Genomic DNA, 19,616 nt, shown 5'->3' on the forward strand with positions numbered 1-19,616 from the left:
ACTAAACAAAAAAATCCTGACAAATATGGGAGATCTTTTAATTTACTTGTTGAGAGTTCCAATTAGCAATGGGCAGAGAATTTTTAAATGCGTTTTGAGCCCACAAATTTAAGCAATTAAAATGTTGTCGGCAATCGAACTCTCAAGGTCATATGTGACATATATGTAAGGTGTGATATGTGTGATGTGGCCTAGTCAGCGTTCAGCGTGCGACTCTCATCTCTGACGTCGTAGGTTCGATCCCCGGCTATGCAACAATGGACTTTCTTTCTATGTGCGCATTTAACATTCGCTCGAACGGTGAAGGAAAACATCGTTAGGAAACCGGCTTGCCCAAATCAAAAAGTCGACGGCGTGTCTCAGGCGCAGAAGGCTGATCACCTACTTGCCTATTAGATTAACAAATAAACATGAAACAGATACAGAAATCTGAGGTCCAGACCTAAAAAGGATGTAGCGACATTGATTTATATTTTTTTTATTTTATATCATTCATAGAGAACCTATTTTCGCACTTTTATTCGCCAAATACCTTGTTATGTTGTTAATAACTTTTCTTAACTGGCTTTTAATAGTCCTCGGCATTTTAACTCACAAAATCCAAGGCTCAGACACACAATTGAATAGAAATCACACCGAACTTTGACAGCTGACAATGACAATCAATGACTTACTTGACTTAATGTCCTATAATCCCTAAGTGGAGCAGAGGACGTCCACGGTGAGTCACCATCGCGTTCGGACTAAGCCTCCAAGGTTCTAGTGCATCGCTTGATCTGCTGTCTAATCTCCCAATTTGCTTGTTAGAGACATTCTCCAGTAGATGCCGAGAATACGGCAAAGACAGCGGTTGACGAAGAGTTGGAGTCAGTACGACATGTCTTTAGTGATCATCTGCGTTTCACAGTAATAGAGCAGGAATTACCATCAATAATGATATCTTAAAGATTGTTGCCATTTAAAAAAAATCAATAATTTCAGCCTATATACAATATTTAACCACTATTTATTTGTTTAGGTTCTCTGCAATATTCGAAAAGCAATATTCTCGTTCGTTTCATACAATTGCATGCAAATTCATACAATCACAAACAACTCCTAATGTTGAGAGTCGGTGTCATGAATGTTGCATGTGGAAAATCTAGGAATGTAGGGCACAGCAATACATAAGTGGATTAGGAAACAAGGTTTGTATGGCGTGTCGTTAGAATTGATACTATGCGGTCTTATTTAAATATTATTTAAGACGTAACCATTTATGGGTCGCCCAATTCCTTCGTAACCACCGTTGAAGTAGCCTAACCCTGAGATCCCGAGTCCCATAGGCCAAAATATATTGGATTTAACATGCCCCATTTAGCACAAAATCTCGATTCAAAATATTACCCTAAGCCATGCTAGTTTCCTTACCATGTTGCCTTCACCGTCCCATTCAGATTCAAACTTACAACATGAGTTCACACTTGATATAATTATTTTAACTACAATATTAGAAAAGTCTTCGATATAGTTGTTGTTATGTTTGTGTATACAGGGGCGGATCTTTAAGGGCTTTTTGGGCTGATGCCTAGGGCCCCGTGGATACAAAGGGCCCCCCAGTTGCCATTAAAAACAATAGGCGATATTTAATTAAAAAAATATCTGAAATTTAAAAAAATTCAATCTTAATGTTGGAAACCCTGAAATAAATCAAATCGACAATACACGAATCGAACGGAACGGGGAATTCCCCGCCAATTGTTTTCCGTCGGTGTATTATTTCGCGTGTGCCTCTATTACGGCGGACTTCCCTGTAATAGCCCAGAGCCCCACAAATTCACGATCCGCCCATGTGTAAACATAACTTATTTTACTATACCAAACTACGATTAAAAAAGGATAACATGTTATCTCATGCCAAGAAAAAACCCTTTTAATACAATGCTTTCAAGTGTAAGCGTAAGAAGCTTTCTCATTTATATAACAGCGACCCCGAAACATTTCACTTAAGCCAACAACGATAAGTAATAGTTTTATACCCCCACCCATTTTGGCTACATTCCCGGAATGTTTAGTGGATACCCTGGATACTCTCCAAAGTCCGTCTACCTCATTATCGTACTAGTGTTAATGCCGAATGCCCGTGAAATCTTTTAGAGGGCACTCTAGTGCGTTTTAATTCTGTCTCTTTATTGCTTGCTTCGTTAAAGCTGAGAGGTTATTTGGCTGAATGAAAGGACCAAGGTTTAGTCGAATTAAAATGGGCAATGCGAACGAAATTTTTGGCTGCAACTCAATAAATTGACCAATTTTTGTGCTCATTATTTACACGAAACATCGAATTTGGTTTTAAAGTTCCCTGGCACCGTGTTACGTTCTACTTTGAATAAGAGCAATAAATCAGTTTTTATTAGATCGAAAGGCGTAAATTGAATTGACGTTGGGTGTGCAACAAAAAATATCATTGATAAATGACGATGCGTGAGTTGCTACTATACTTTACTACGAAGCGTTGCTGTTTTGTCACTGTTAATAATATATAGCTTGAACCCCGCATTATAGATCCGTATTTTATAAAAGTCATACCTCATTCCAGTTGGGTGGATATCGGCTATAAATGTTCAGCTGCTGGCAACAAAAGATTGTGTCTGATGGTCAACTTATTGTAACACTGATGTTACAATAGACACCAATCGTACGTCCCACGACAACAATAAGCTTGGTTTTAGCTTTGTGATATTTGGGCAATGAATGTTTGGATATCCCAATGCTTAAGTTAACAATAAGTTTTTTGGATTTCTTTTATTATAAGTAAAAAAATGATAGCATTTTTTATAATTTGTACCTTTAGCTTTATAGAAAATAAGTTAAAACATATATTTAATCAATCCTTAGTAAGGTTTCTAAAAAATAGAGATATTTTAATACAAAGAAAGCGTATTTAAAATATCGTAGGTGGCAAGTATGTCATGTAAGCTGCTGGCTATATTTTGACACACGGACAACAATTTCCTTTGTTATCTGTAAACGCAATATATCAAAGGATGATACACGATCAAAAACACATGAATGGGATTTTGGAAGCGTAAAAACATTTATCAGAAAAAATGGAAACATCCTTCACACCTTCACAATATCTACGTGGCAGCTAAAACAATAAAATAAAATTTTAAAAAATCTTACTACGAAATAATCAAGATAATTACTAAAGTGATTTCTTATGTGATTTATTACGTCGTCAATTGAATTTCAATGTGCGACCACCCGCTTTGCTACTAACGATGTCATTGGGAACAATACTAGAAGCACAATGTAAGAGTAACGACCTTCTCAGAGTCAGCTATTGATACCACTAGTTAAATAGCCAAAAACAAAAGATAAATAAATCACCAATCGTATACAACGCCATTCAAATAAACTGTCGTGTTGTGGAAACTTTGTCACCCTATTTTGTGCTACAGGTCTATAGTTACAAAGCTGATATTTGCTTACACCCTAAACTTGTTAAAGTGTAGAATTTTAATATCCCCGTAGACAATAGCAATTTTCGGACATTGTTAACTTTACAACCGCTATAACATAATCATTGGTGCATTGTCGGACACGCTCTCGGAACTATAGCGGGTGTAAAACCATTTTAGAGAACTGGACATTTTGTAGAATGACATAATATTTTTACCGCGACGTGTAACTAATCGATTGTTGAAACTCAGCGGGATTTCGACCTCTTTTAGTTTTGCAATTGTCTACTACAAAAGATACTTCTTCTTTGTAAAGGTGCGTTATTATTTCCAAAGTTATATACATACATAATGAATGTACTAAAGTTATTTCCGAGTACTTCGCTTATTACGACATAATTATTACAGGCTAGGGACTGAATAATTTATTACTTATTTAATTTAGTACTGTGATACTACTCAGGTGATCATTATTAATATAAGTATTTAAGTACATTTTACTTTAGAAGTCTATGAAGCTATTCACAATAATTATACATACCAAAGAAAAAAAAATATCATTCATGGCCGAGACCTTAATTACTTAATTTCCTTATAAAATAATATTATATATTTATAAATTTAATTTCGTCTTAAGGCCTTCATTGCGTAATGTTAAATGCACATCTAGGTAATCCACGTATATAAATCAAATATGCTTTCAGGTTGGTAAACGAATACAAAACACAGTTGTATCTTCCCATTGAGAGGGCCCATTAGCATTCAACCTGACAAACTCGCGGTTGTTAGTAAGCAGTTTCATTTAAGTGGCCTATCCTCAGTACCTATGTAACTACAAACGTAAACTGAATTAAACATGTAACCAGGCTAATTCGTATCAAACTCCACAATTCAGCCAACAATTTACATAGTAGCGGACAATTGACCGCAACTCTAGGAAAATTTGGTCTAAATTTGTCACGCTTACGCTAAACAGAGGAAGCAGGGCAAAGTTGGCATCCCCGGACAATTTACGGGCTCCGCGCCAGCTAATCTAATTGCCGACGCCCTGGTGTTTCCATGACCTTTCTAAATGCATTTTGTGTGTTGCTAATTATCACCTACCGGTTAACATACGTGACAATCAAATATACCGTAAGAGATTGTTCGTATAGACTTGCTTTGTAATGTTTATGGTACGTCTAATCATATTATCTACAGCATCTTAGGTGGCCATACACTCCGATATTAATAAAAGTGGTTATGTAAGTGAGTAATTCTTAATGCTGAGGTTTACCTCCGACCGAATTATAAACCGAAGCCGTAAACTACTGAATATTTTTGTCAATGTCTCCTGATTGTACGGTAAAGCATCATATCAGGAGTAAATTACGACTACCATTGAATCAGCCTTCTGTAGCTGCCAGCAAGAAACAGTTAATGTATTACCAAGAATTGATACCAACCCTATCGGTTAGATGTTAATTCACATCTTTAAGATAGATAATTTTAAATCTATACACCGTTTTGATAAACTTAGTTGACTGGTCCCTATAATGATCGAAAACTCATGACTATTGTTTGGGCCCCTCGAAATGATTTTTCATACAATGACAGTTGGAATTAACACATCGTACCGCCCTCTGCATGTCCAACACGCACCGCAAACTTTCACAAAGTAGCCCCTTTCCCCCTAAGCAATGGAAAAGCATTTCTTTCCTATTTCTTTCGATAAAACCTGTCAGGAGATTTTAATAGCTTTACGCACGCATTTTATGCTTTAGTGTATATAGACATAATCTTAAACGGTAAATTGATGTATTCATTACCACCTACGTATTATGAGTCTCTGTCTTCGTTTAGTTGATTCATAGCGTATATGTTTTACCTTCAATTTATTTATTTGGCATTACATATAAAAAAATATGCAAGAAAATATGATATCACAAATTTAACACACATACCCATCAATTATATTAGTATCATCAAGTAATATATCAAAGGAGAAAATGAAGTTACCGACGAAACTTAACGGAAAACTGTATTTACCTAAAACTTGTGTAAATTAATTATTTTTGTTGTAATTTGCTATATGCGGTGCATAATTCTCTACAGTATAATAATTTACCTAAAAAACATATACTAGTACCGTGTTGATCTACATTTACTAATTGCTTGCTACTTGTTTATTGTTGATCATTGTAGTTATACGATGTATGGATTTATATCTTCCTTCGCAGATTAGAAATCATATCGTGTGTATGGGAATCGGTAATCCTCAGGAGGAAATTTTGGTATCGCGTGGCATGCACAGGCACCACAACACGCGATCGTTCCTCACGGAGAAGGAACAGCTGATAATTTACTGCCACTGGCTAATAGACAATGCGAACGCTGACGTGAATGTGTTACGTAACTGGTAATTCTTTATTCTCGTTTAAACCTTTAAGTTATTTGAATCAGTGAATCGAACACACGACATCAGGCTTTAGGGGAAGTCACTAGGTCAACACTGCTTTATAATAATTTATTTTATTTTTATATGGCGTGATAATAGTCCACTGGCACTTCATCCCTTCAGCCTTCCAGTTTGCATGTGCTAAGGGATCATTGTTTTATTGGCAAGATCTACCGCCTACAACGCTTCAGACATTTTGGTTCCATTCGATGTTTACCGCCGTCATGGAAGTGATAAATAGAAACAAAAGGTTTACTTACATTATTTATTAGTACTGTTGATAATTGAAGCAATCATTGTACTTTGAACATATTATATTATGTGTGTACGTAGGAGCAGTATTGGAGTAGTGGCTTCAGCATGTCTCTCATCACTGAGGTCATAGGATCGGATCCCCGCTTTGCACCAATCGACTTTTTGTCTATATGTCTAACACTCCCTTGTATAGTAAGGACAACGGTCGTGAGGAAACCTCAAATGTCTCAAATCTAAAAAGCGATAACAAGTGTCACACGTAAGGGTGATCATGTACTTACTTTGGAATAAAAACGGATTCATTCTGAGACCAAGATTTATTAAGGGTTGTAGCGCCACTGAATTATAATTATTTATGTATAGCTATGCAACTAATCTATCTCTTATTTATTAACTTTTTGCAGGGACGTAAACATCACAAAAGTCTTATGTGAGATACTTTTTAAATCATTTATGTAATTTATGAAATTTACAACATACACAGGTGCAATTTTAATGGAGTATTACAAAACTATTACACAATTAAAAGTGATTTTTGTACAATAACCAGAAAACTCTTGATTTTTTTTATTTAAATACGTCTTAAATCGCAGTATATTACCCCAATACGCTTTACTAATGATTATACTAAATAGTAAACCGTCAGTTAATATACGTTTTTGATAAAAGGCTTGTTACAAGCTTCATTTATTTCATATTTAAGTCAATAAACTCATTTCTAGTTAGTACATTCCTTTTAATCAAATTTAAGTCCCACAAACAATAGCATACCCTTATTAATTAGTCCACTTCTATTTGACCAGTCCCCTGTTCCTAACTTTTGAAGATAAAGTTAGAAACAGTCAACATCTACATAGCATTTACTCAACCAATGAGTCTCTACGATTTCTAGAAAATATTGTATATTTTGTTTAACGGGCTCAGGAACAGCTACTTTGGTTATATTATTTTTGTGTTAAAAATAACATTACGCTACGATGAAAAGACCACCGTACTGTATCGTGACGGCTTCTTGTAATGATAAATTTTGAATTTCCAAGGATATGAAATTAAGTTTCAACAAAATATATATTTAAATAGTTTAATAGATGTTCAAATATCACAATTATATGTGACGGTTTAACTATGTTTGGCGTAAACAAAGCACCAATTATCTTTAAAACTTAATTTTGTGTTTGATATATTACAATTAGTTTTTACTTAATGAGTCAAACGAGTCGTGGTTGTCAGCTAGTTTTAAAACGGGCGTGTTTGCGTTTAACAGAATGATTTCCGTGAGTTCGTGCAAATCTGGTATGCGGGACAATTTTCTTTTCTTTCGTTACAAAGGCCATTGTAATAATATAAGCTTTAATGCATTTTTATCACGACTTTTACTAGGCTGAATTAATCTAATTTTACATATAAAACCAACGACATTGCTATTTTACAAATAATGTACGTGCTATCAATGTAGTATGATATATTTAATTACCAAAATCCTTTGTATATAATTGTGTACGTCATTTTATAATTCTACTTAAAATTAAAACTTATAAAATCCTCCTGATTACAAACAAAGCATACTTTTCCATTTCAGCGGCACCTGCAAATTTAGTGTCAAAATGAACGATTGTTCACTAACAAGGACAGCAGATAGAGTATGGATGGAGTTCTTTGTTCCACAAGTGACCGTTATTTAAACCAGCTTTGCCGCGCACCACCACTGTGTAAAACCAGTATTTTTCTTTATTCACTGAAGTATTTTCGAACCAATTCAACTAAAGGTCCTTCAAGAAAAGAGCGTACAATCTCTGCCATTGAGAGTGTCCATGTCTTAACATCAGGTGACCAGGAACTCGTTTGCCCTATGTTCTTTAAAAGAAGGGGTGAATTCAGCTCCGATTAGTTACTGTAGGAGGAACCTGCTGTTTATTTTATCTGCCAATCAAGTTGTGAGGATAATATATATCAACTTCCATTTTCTAACAGAGGTCAGAATTTTTTGTGATTTTTATCGCAACAATGGATTGACGCGAATACTACTTATATGAGTAATAGAGACCTAAGCCGAATGGTTCATTCACTAACGATAACATTCATTAACTCTACGTTCCATTATGATCCTTCATAAAAGTAATACTTATTTTGCTAAAAATACACAATCTCCACATACCATTCATAAATGAACGCTATTACGTTGGGGTAAAGTTGATATTCGAATGACGTCCTAAAAGAAGTTTCGTTTGAAGTTGAGTACGTCCATTTCTTTTGCCGCCCATAATAATGTTTGGCGATTTATCAAATGGCAATTTCGTAATAGATACTGCGATGCGACGTTTGATAACACTATATAAATTGCAGAGATTTACTTTATATTGAATTCAATGGGATAATAATATTATTTTTAAGTTCTTTAAATTCTTCTTCTTATCTTATGGACTTTACTTTGCTGTATTACACATTCTACATCCAAAGACTGTGCGATATTAAAACGTGAGTCGTAGGTTCAATCCCTCGAATGTGCACAGAGTATGAGCACTTGGTCGTGCTATGACTCCGAAATGTCTTAGACTCGAAAATCGGCATAGTTCAGGCACAGGCATTTCTTTAAACAATCAAGAAAAGAGATAACTGTGGTCAAGAGTGGGCAGTGGCACAATATTTTTTATCTATACTTATATTAATAAAATTAAAATTTGCAAATTCGAAGGTTATCTCTCAAAGCATTTACTGATTTTGAAAATTATTGTACCAATAGAAAGCCAAAGTTGGTCGGAGAAAAACGTTTCTTGCAAACGCTTCTTTAACGATGAGAGATATAAAGAACTCGAGTTCTAGAGAAAAATTTAGGAGCTTTATTAAGCCCGGCAAATGCTAGCTCACTATTATAAAAAAATCAAACTAAAATAAAATTTTGAACCCAATTTTTAAATATTTTTTCCTACGTTAAACTCAGTTAATGTTACTGTCTGTATTAAAAAATTAAGACATGTATATAATAGTTTTAATCCTAACAAGGTACTATTATAGGACGGAAATATTAAAAATACATTAAGTTATATTTAAATAAAAATCATAGACTAAATAGAGTACGTAGAAAAGAGAACAAAATAAAACCAAATTAAATAAAAATAAGCGTACAGCCTTAAGACCGGACGTGTCTTATATTTTTACGACGAGACAAACACACCGCGTTTATCTATAATAATTCCCTTTTGTTACAGTCTTTTGTACCTTACTGCTATCTGTTTTATCGATGTTTCTTTGTATCTTAACACCAATATATTTATACATATATCTTGAATGTAATTTTAAGGTCCATAAAGTCCAGTTTTGCTTAAAGTATATTTTTGATGGAATTTGATGTTGGTGGACTGAGTATAGTTCACCGGGAAATCACAATGATAACAATAGATGTAAATGACTTTTTGACATCTGTATTGTTGGAGTTTTTTTAGGTTTGTTGATACAAGTGCTTTGACAAAAACAGGTTTTTGATCTTGGCTGTCAGAGTACACCTCTCCTTCTATCGCGTAAGTTCTTTGAACTATACTAAAATAATGTTTCTTTTTATCTTTAATAATTACTTGCAATTTCTTGTTAAATAGTGACACTTATAATAGTTTCTGTGGATGGATATAAAATACATCAGCTGGTAAATCGGATTTAAGGATTTTCTTTGATGAATCAATCAGAACATTTATACAATTATTAGAGCCTTTGTAAATTTGATTGTTGTTTACTCTGTCAATAAAAATTAATAAATAACACTGAAGCTCCAAATCTCATTTTAAAAGTCATTTCAAAGTTTTGATGCTAGTAAAACTGCATATTTATCAGGCATTTTTCAATTACAATTTGCAAAAAAACTATTTAATTTATGTATAAAGCTAGACTATATGTTTAGACATATAAAACCTACCTCACAAATCCATAAATAGTCCATATACAACTCTAACACAACACACACAATTTTCAGGCCAACATTACAAGTCTGTCGCGAACAAATTGCCGTGGGCGGAAAGTGGCCCGCCCAAATGCGTGTGGCCTCTACGCCTGCAAAACCGTTACTGAGGGGAGGGCAAGCAGCTCAGAACCTGAAGCTTTCAGCGCGCGCATACCTTAAGCACATACAGCAAGGGTGCTCTTGCAATATAGAAAGGTAGCCTCACAAGCTGAAGAATGATTTTCATACATTTTAAGTACAATTTTTTTATTATTTGAATGCAATGAGCTATAATACATCTAGGTATTTAAAGCTGTTCAAATTCGACTGTGCTAGTAAAAAAAACGAAAATGAATAACATAGGTATTATATAAAGTTCAAAATGATCTTTGCAATAAAGACGCATTGCGATGCATTTGAAATAGGTACAGAACGAAAACTCAATCCTTATAATACGATTTAAGCTATGTCTTTATTATGTCACCTACAATGATAATAATTTATATGCAAGAATATGGTACAAAAATGTTATGGTGGTACAAGTTCACGTATTATGACACACATGAATGGCGTGTAAATTTGTCTTTAAAGGAATTTTACATAGAAGTTTATTATGAGTCATATTATTTGTAGTGATCAAATTTTTAAAATATACTATAACGTTATCATATTTATATTAATTATAAAGTTTTTTAATATTTTTGGTAAATTATTATAAACTTTAATTGGTATTTTTCCTGTACCATTCCAGATTAATGATACCTAATAATCAAAAAGATATCCCGATTTCAATTGGTTCGGTTAATTATAAAAAAACGTCCGGCGTGATCTAATTTAATATTATAAATATTATTGATAATGATTAATAAAAACTAAATTAACATATAAAAACCAAGTGTCATAAATTGACATGGATTAAGGCTGGATGCTAAGGCGAATTTCAAAAGTAATGTTATTTCTGTTTGTTTAGAATTAGTTTAATAATTTTAGATAAAAAATATTTAATACCTATACTCGACATATTTAGTAATAGCGAAAAGGTCATATATAACCGGCTAGCTTTCAGTTACCATTACAAGATATCAGATATTAATCTAAAACTAGTAGAATCGTTTGATAATAATATTTGTATTATCCTTTTTCAAAGGAAGAAGTCGTTCTATGTAGGCCATAAAAATGTTACTATCTAACTAATAAAGAATGGGCAATTGAATTATCACTTCGTTAATTCGGACCAATATGATAAGAGCCCTTCTTCGTTAATTATCTGTAAGAGTTCTCACAGAAAGATAAATGTGCCGTCACACAGCCACTTAATATATAGCAATAGGAATTGCGTACAATAAAAAGTTGAGGTTCTACCAGAATTAACGATGTATGAGTTGACAGCACAACGGGGCTTATCTCTTGCTTTTAATGGCAACGAAAGTAACGTTTCCCTTTTTTCGGGGAATTAACTGTGTTTTCCTTTGCGTAATGAAATACTTTTTCAGATGTTTTGTGTTAACGTTTTGCGGTATTTTTGTAGGTAATTATTGTTCCTTTTGTTTTATAATATTATATATCATAGAATAACAAATAATTGCTGTTAATCAAAGTAAAAACTATATTTTAGGAGCTCTCGCGTAAGCCACTGCTCATACGAATATATCTGTCACTATATACTTTACGACATAAATTTGTCTCCTTAAATTATACTAAACAAAGTCCCAAATTATTTCTAAAATTAAAACAAATAAAAAATATTTTCTAACCCGTAAATATTCACCCCTTTTCGATTGTAATAACCTTGCGGTTCGTAGTAACGAGCAAATTATGTGATAGCTATGGTTAAAATGGCGTAAAGAGCTTTATTAACGCTGTTTAATGTCTCATCTTAAATAAATTATGTGAAAGACGTAAAGCATCTCTTTGGTTTTTATCAATAAAAACCCTTGGTCTTGACTTGAGACTTCTATATCCGTTTTGTGATACATTTTTTTCTTCTTGACCTTACGAGTTAGAGTTACAGCCGGTGTTCGAACCTAAATCCTCAGGGTCGCCTCGAGATCGCCACCAAGTCACTACGCCATCACTGCTGTTTATCAATGTTGGCGTAGCGTAATAGTGATTTCTCATCAGAGAAGTCTGATGAGAAATCACTATTACGCTATTACTATTACATCGCTTCTGTTCCATCCACAAGTATGCCTTCTGACACACGTGGTTGATTTTTGTGTCTAAGACACGCTGGTCTCCTAAAACGTACAACTGTTATTTTCTTAAATAGAAAAATATTTATTTCAGGTTTTAAATAATCTCAAGATCGAAGGCCTACTTTAATATTTTGCGAAAATATATTTAAAAGGAAAAATGTCAAAGATAAGGTAGAAATCGATTTCTTTAAAGTACAATTTATTTAATTCTTAGCTTTGATGGAAATATTTTCCGAACTTCCAAAGCTTATACTCGTGACAACCAATCCATTTACCGCCATGCTGTGGACCTGACAGTTTCTGCTACTTCATGTATGTCTCGAAGTCATTTTATCCATTTTCCAAATTGAACAAGAATTAATATCTTTTAGGATTTCTAAAGAGAACTAACATTATAAAATTTCTTACCTTTAGCAATTTACAACTTAAGCAATTTAGCAGTTTTTATTCGAATGCTACATTTGGTGTTCATGCGAATTTTAAAGTATTAATGCAGATGACTTCTAGAAATATAAACAATGAGGTTTCAATTTGGTTTACCAATCATAAAAAGATTCGAATATTTACAAGCATTCCATATTCATGAAATGATATCACATTACTAGGCGTAAATATTTCAAAACACTTAACTCTGCTAAAAGACCATTTCAGTCAAATTCTTTTTTCAAAACATCACACTTAAAGTATTCCAATTCCAAATTAATAATTAATTTACAAGGTGCACTTTAAGAGGATTGTGAAAAGGCTTAAGCGGAAAGTTTGCGCGAACATCCATTGACGTAGTTGTAATCCCATCGCGGACTGGCAGAGCCTGAAAAGCGTGCAGACCGTTAAAAATTCGGATTAATGTTGTAAAATCGGAAAATATCGCTGTCAATAATAAATTAAGGTGGCATTTCCTTTTTGAAATCGGGTAATTATTTAAATGCTGAGTAAAAATTGATTACATGAGACTATATACATTAAATAAATATTTACTCTTATTACACAATAAGTAACTAAATTAACAATAATGCTGCGTAACATTGCTCTTAATTATATTATAAACATACTCCTTCGAATCCAATGTAAATATTTCATGTTTCGAAGTCAAACGTACATGAACGCAATAAGGCAATCACGTTCAAGTACAGACTAACAGACTAAATTAAGAATATTACATTTTCAAAGATTCCCCACATAACGTGGAAAGGTGCAAACTCGAAACAAATTGTGTTAAAATGTAATAGAGATTCGTTTTCCGTCCAACTTTCCTGCAGATTACGAGGCAAATTCAATATTTAAGATTGATTTGGGCAGATGCTTGAGGCTTGAGACCTTTTTGTAGGGAGACGATGCTTTTTACTAAAACCATATTGTTAATGTTGTATCATACTCGTAGATTTGTTAATAATAATATGGCTTTTATACTCCGAATCTGTGATCTTTAATATGTTTTCACCTATATCTCGGAGTTCAGTGTGACTCTTGGCAAATGCCTCCTCTAATACTTTTCACTGTTCACTATCCTACCGACCGATCTGGGGCTCCATAGCATGTAACCCGTCCATCTGCATTTTATTTGGTATATTTTGTGAGAATGTCTATCAAACCTGTTCTAGTTCTTATGTTTATGTATCTTTGCTTGTCTAATTTTCTTAGTCTCAGCATACTTCTTTTCATGGCTTGTCAACCCCTGTGCTGTGCAAAGTCCCTGTGCTGGTTAGATATATTTCTTATAATTTGTTTATGTCACTACACTACACAATATTTGCCGTAGTGTTCTATGTCGGCGTAATGTTACTAGAGAGATAAATGTCATTCAAATTTTCTTGACTTTTGAACGTAGAACAATGTTCGATTATTGCACATTGTAAAATTCGATTATGTCAGAACAATCTTCAGCCCGCGGCCCTCATCCCTGAGGTCGGGTCGTAGGTTCGATTGCCGGCTGTGCACCATTGGACTTGTCTATGCAAGAATTTAATACTCGTTTGCACGGTGTAGAAAAAGATCGTGAGGAAACCAGCATGCCCCAGACACAAAAAGTCGACTGCGTGTTTCAGGCATAGAACAATTACATACTTTCCTATTACCAAAACTAACGATCACGAAACATATGCAGTAATCTAAGGTCTAGTCCCAAAAGGTTGTAGCGCCACAAGTATTGTGTTTTTAATTGTTACTCTGTGAGCTAAAAATGCTTTTACTTCTATTTCCGATCTAAACAATAACTAAGGCGTCAAAAAGATACGGCTAAGAAAATTTATAAGAACAAAAAATCAGTCAATTAAGTATTTTGCCTGCAAAGTAGTCGCGCCTTTTGTTAACTTTGTAAGCGAGACGAATGTAAAAGCTTTTACGGTACCACCCGAAACTCGGAGAAAAAGAAGTAAAACGCGTTTCATACTTTAAATCGAGAAAATTTACATAATATTACCGCTCAGTTGCCTTCACCGACTTCCCGGGCCTGGGTAAACGATCTGAGACGAAATTTTGAATTTCGAATGTCTAATTAGATACTGTACAATTATCTTGTCTTTCTTAAAGCACATAATATATAATATTGAATGGAATGTATTAAAGCGATGTAATCTTATACGTATTTAGTATATTCGATAATAATTTGTAGGCGTCGTGTTTTGAGCTGTATGTGGTAGTAGTTGTAAATAATTTGCTCTAGTGATAGGTTGAACCAAATTGTTTTTGTATATTTTAAGTTTTTGTTTTTCACGGTACTATGCAAAACCTGCATGGTAGTGCAGATTTTATAAATCAATGTTGATTACCTATATATAAATACCAAACAAAGAAGAGAGGGATAAAAAATCTAATAGAAATGTAATAATAAATAAGATCTTATAGCTATAAATGTTATATACAATGCCTGTTGATTGCACCCAAAGTTCCTAGAAGAATTATGTGTATCTAAAATAATAAAACTATAAAAAAGCAATTAAGTTATATAAAGATACACTAACTACGAGAAAGTGTATCTTTATATAACTTAAGAAGAAGAAGAAGAAGAAATTATCATTCATATATAGCGTTCCAATTTTAAAACTATGTAGGTACTACACAATTTTGGTCACCAAGAAAAACAAAAGTATGTGTTGCCTAGCAACGCTCATTGCGTAATATGTTCTATCTAAACAATGCTCTTAACAACTTCAAACACGTGTTTAGTTATATATTTTCGTCTCTTTTTTCAAAATAAAAGTATGAAACACATATATTTTAAAACAGTACAAAGCTTTGGTAAGATTCGGTCCACCGACCCCTCCCTCACAAATGAAGCGTGTAATCATAGTGCGTATGTGTTTGTACGATCATACAGATACAACTTTCCCGTTGTTTAGTGACTAAACGGCTCGAGGCGTCCAATTTGCAGAAAAAGAAATTCACCGTGGCCCGCTTGCACTATTTGAATTTTCGCCAAAGGGAGGGCGGAATCAATTTAAATTTTAACTCACACTTAATACACCCTTGTTTGGTGTCTAAGTGGTGTGTTTGAATCACCCTCTATTTAGAGCGAATAATAAGTTGGGAAGACAACGTCGGTAATTTGATATCTGTGTTTTGTATTTGTTTTGTGGAAAGCTAGAGGGCAATAAATCGAATAAAACAATATAAAATAGAAAAAGTTTATACCTTCTCCTGGTAATGAACATTAGCATTAATTTCATTTAAAACAATGGTAAAAATATCTTCCTCTTCAATCGCACACTTCATTTCCGAAGGTTGTGTTAGTGGCGCCGCACAACTTCCTCCACTCTCTACTGTCTTTTCAAGCCTCTGCGGTAAAAATATAGTAATATGTAATATAATGATAAATTATTTTACTCATTAATACAAATTTAAAACTTCTTTTGCATAAAGTTACAATTGTTAACTACATACAATACTCGTACGGTAAAACAACATATCTTAAACCTTCTCGTACCTATATATCAAAAAGAAATTATGATTACATCATTAACAGAAATATGTTGAATGAAACACTTCGATCCATTGGGAAGTTGCTTGTATGGTTTGCACAGTTTGAAAAAAGCATTGATTCCTTTTTCCTAAGTAAAAACACTTTCACATGACAATAGTCTCGCAATGTAGATTCCATCATTGTTTGCTTTCTCGTTTCCGCAGTCTTTATGTCTAATAGCATCACCGTATTATGCTAAACGGGGCAATTGCAGGCTGCATTCACGAACCGTCTCAATTCAACGGAAAATTACGTCTAGCTGAGAGGCTGTATGAATGCTGTAATTTTCAAGTTATTTATGTTCATAATTATTTCTCTACAAAGGGCATGAAAGGAGTATTACAGTTATGGAATTTCAGTCGGACTTTTGAAAGGAAAGATTAGTAGTGGTCAGAATTCATAATTAATACTAAGTGTATTACTATCTTTCTTTTACTGCGAAAAGTAAACTTAATAAACGCATATTTTAATAATCAAAGATTACGTATTCATTTTTGTAAAAAATTAACACATGACTTACTCCTGCTTCCACTTACATAAAATAAAAAAATGCGTGCGTGTACTAGTGTACACATGAAAGAAGTGAAACTTCTTTATGACCTTATATAAATTGATTATATAAAGTAAAATTAGATAAACTTAAACAAAAGGCTTTTATTATCATTACAAATAATACAATTATTTCATTTTACCTTATTACTACTAAGATTATTACAGAATTTCATTAATTGTAATAGAATTATTACTATTATGGTAATCATTATTATATATTTTTGTTATTGATGACTTCGAATGTCGTCGAATCAACCGTGGCAGGGACCAGAAAAATATGGCGCGTAACCGAAAAATGTGACGATACATTTTCTACCAACACCAATAAAGAAGTTTAACGTCAACAATATAATTATTAATAACAAATAGTCTTCAAATAGAAATATTAATCTATATATTTTGTGCTTATGAAATATGTCAAGCAAAAAGATGCAACGTCGTCATGAAATACAATTTGAAGCTGAAATTCCTTGTAGAGTCGGCACGACACGCGAATATGCTGCCTGCATGTTTTGCTTCATTGAATCTTACCTTCTTGCTCGGTGAAGTCTACATTTATGTAATTTTTTTGTGTGCTGTCGCTGATTAATGTGAAGTTAAGCAATGAATTCTCAACATTTCAGGCGTGCGTTCTGACCCAGGCTTTGCAAAAATAGATCAAACTGTAGTGTAGTACATTCAAAGTTGTGATAAGAAAGAATGTTAGTATTAACTTTGAATCATTTTGTGGTTTGTTGCTTATAAACTTGTTTTCAGTAAACACATATAAACTACAACGTTTAAAACTTGTTTAAAAATTCTAATCTTAGTGTGAACTGGTTCAAAGTGATTTTATCTCAGAATGTCATAGTTATTTTATCTAGGAATATATATATATATATATATATATAAGTATATATATAAGTATTAATTAGCCGCGTTGTAATACAATCTATATTAAATATTCAAAATTAGCAACGATGGCCGTCAATGTATGCAAAAAGATGCTAGACGTCAAAAGGAAACCACATTTAACAACTAAAACAATATTATAGCTAATTAGGTCAATGTTATCTTATGGAGCCATGGTTAAGTTCCCGAGATTAGAAATCCGAACGACAATCAAAAAAACTAAGACGCTTCGAAAGGCTCAACAATGTAGCGTTTGCATGAAAACAACGGCAACAGCAGATAAAAGGACATAGTGAATCCCTAGAAGATGATGCTACCGATGAGCTTGCAAACAGAGGTTTTGGAATACTGGCGGCTGGCTCGTAATCGCTTGCCCTTCTCGCAAGCACTCAGCTCCAAAATCACCGTTGATCGCAAAATGCGGAATGCAGACAGTCCAAAATAGTACTGCGACCAGTAAACCCGCTAGTGCTAAAGCGACTTCTAAGCCCCAATAGAAATTATGTCAAAATAATAATACGGACTACACTGTCTCCTACATAAACATCTTTTGACATTAGCGCGCAAGATGGTCGCTTGTGCAGAGGCTGTTTCAGCGCAAAGGAATCAGTCACCCTCGTAGTCCTGTAATACATGGCTGTGGCTTCCCCACGAGAACAAATTCTCGAAGCAGTGAGGTGAAGCCTTCGTGAAGCCTGCGAAATTCAAAGGAAACTTCTGAGCAAAGTCAAAGATAAAAATCATTTATTCCTATAGGTAACACAATATACACTTATGAACGTCAAAAAAAGAAATATTCATTAAATGCTTCAAATTTTACATTTACTGCAAGTTCTCAAATCAAGGGCGTAGAACGGAAGCACTGGCAATAAACTCTCCGCCACTCTTTTTAATCGCCAAGTTTTTTTTTGTATAAGTTTGTAAGCTTCTAAGGAAGAAGCTAGGTTGGCTTAATTGGCCAGGACTTAACGCTTAATTAACGTTAAGTTCGGAAACTGAGTCCTCACAACACTATACACTCTGCCTCTGTAATGTGTTTGAAAGACCGTCAAGGTGTTTTGAATTTTTTGGATATTTTACACTTGAAGTCTCTCAGCTGCTAGAGCTACCTACGGAAGCAGGCTCACTTCCTCTCGCGTATAAAGTTTCACCATCACGCACACGGCTCTCGGCCACATTTAACTTAGGTCACTGTAGAATTAATAGTAAACTTTTAGAACTCGTATTTGTTCCTAAACTGAGTTTAGACGTTACTTTCAAAACTCCTCATTGAAACAATTTCAAATATTTTTACTTCAGTACCTATTTTTCGGAATAATATTCAAGACAATATTCCATTATTTCTCAAAAGCGGCCGAAGACTTAACTGCCTTATACACGTGCTATTTATTTATTCAGATTTATTCTTGCCTCGGCAACTAAGTACACAGTTGCACATAATGTCCTCGCTGAAGATGTAAATACTTTTGCATAATGCGCGTTTTGTTATACTTATAAAACGTTTAACAGTCGCGGAGGCATAACTTGAAAAAACATCCTAAATATTAATTTTCCTGTAGTTTTTTGAGTTGAAATATTGAGATACTTTGCAATTTCAAAATGTATGTAATGCAATCTCAAAGTTATTTTAATCATCAAGTCATATTAAATATGTAATACTTGTATTATACATTGGCATAATTTTCCTTTCTCAGTGGATGATCAAAAGATATATTAACAAATACATGCAAAAATTTATGTAAAACTAATTAGATTATATCTCTATAAATATAATATACGGTTCAAATATAAGAGTAGTTTCTCCATCTTTGATTTTGTTTCCTTTGGAGCAGAAACTCTTGGCCCGTGGGGTTGTAGTACACATGTTAATAATGACTAAAGCTGGCGCTTGGAAGATAGCACCGGTGACTATTATTATTACTATGTATGTTAAGAATATTGTAAATACTGTATATTTGTG

The 19,616-nt window shown here is 33.7% G+C and overlaps 1 protein-coding gene across 1 annotated transcript in view; it reads right to left on the reverse strand.

The window, feature by feature from the left end:
• The window catches only part of LOC123711324 (roundabout homolog 2-like), a 50,367-nt gene extending 40,198 nt beyond the window's left edge, over positions 1-10,169 (reverse strand). The window contains exon 1 of the mRNA XM_045663844.1: positions 10,037-10,169. The gene's annotated coding sequence lies outside the window, so the exon portion shown is untranslated. The remainder of the gene's footprint in view (positions 1-10,036) is intronic.
• Between the last annotated feature and the right edge of the window lie 9,447 nt (positions 10,170-19,616).

Source organism: Pieris brassicae, chromosome 6, assembly GCF_905147105.1.
Source record: "Pieris brassicae chromosome 6, ilPieBrab1.1, whole genome shotgun sequence".
Taxonomy (NCBI): Eukaryota; Metazoa; Arthropoda; class Insecta; order Lepidoptera; family Pieridae; genus Pieris; species Pieris brassicae.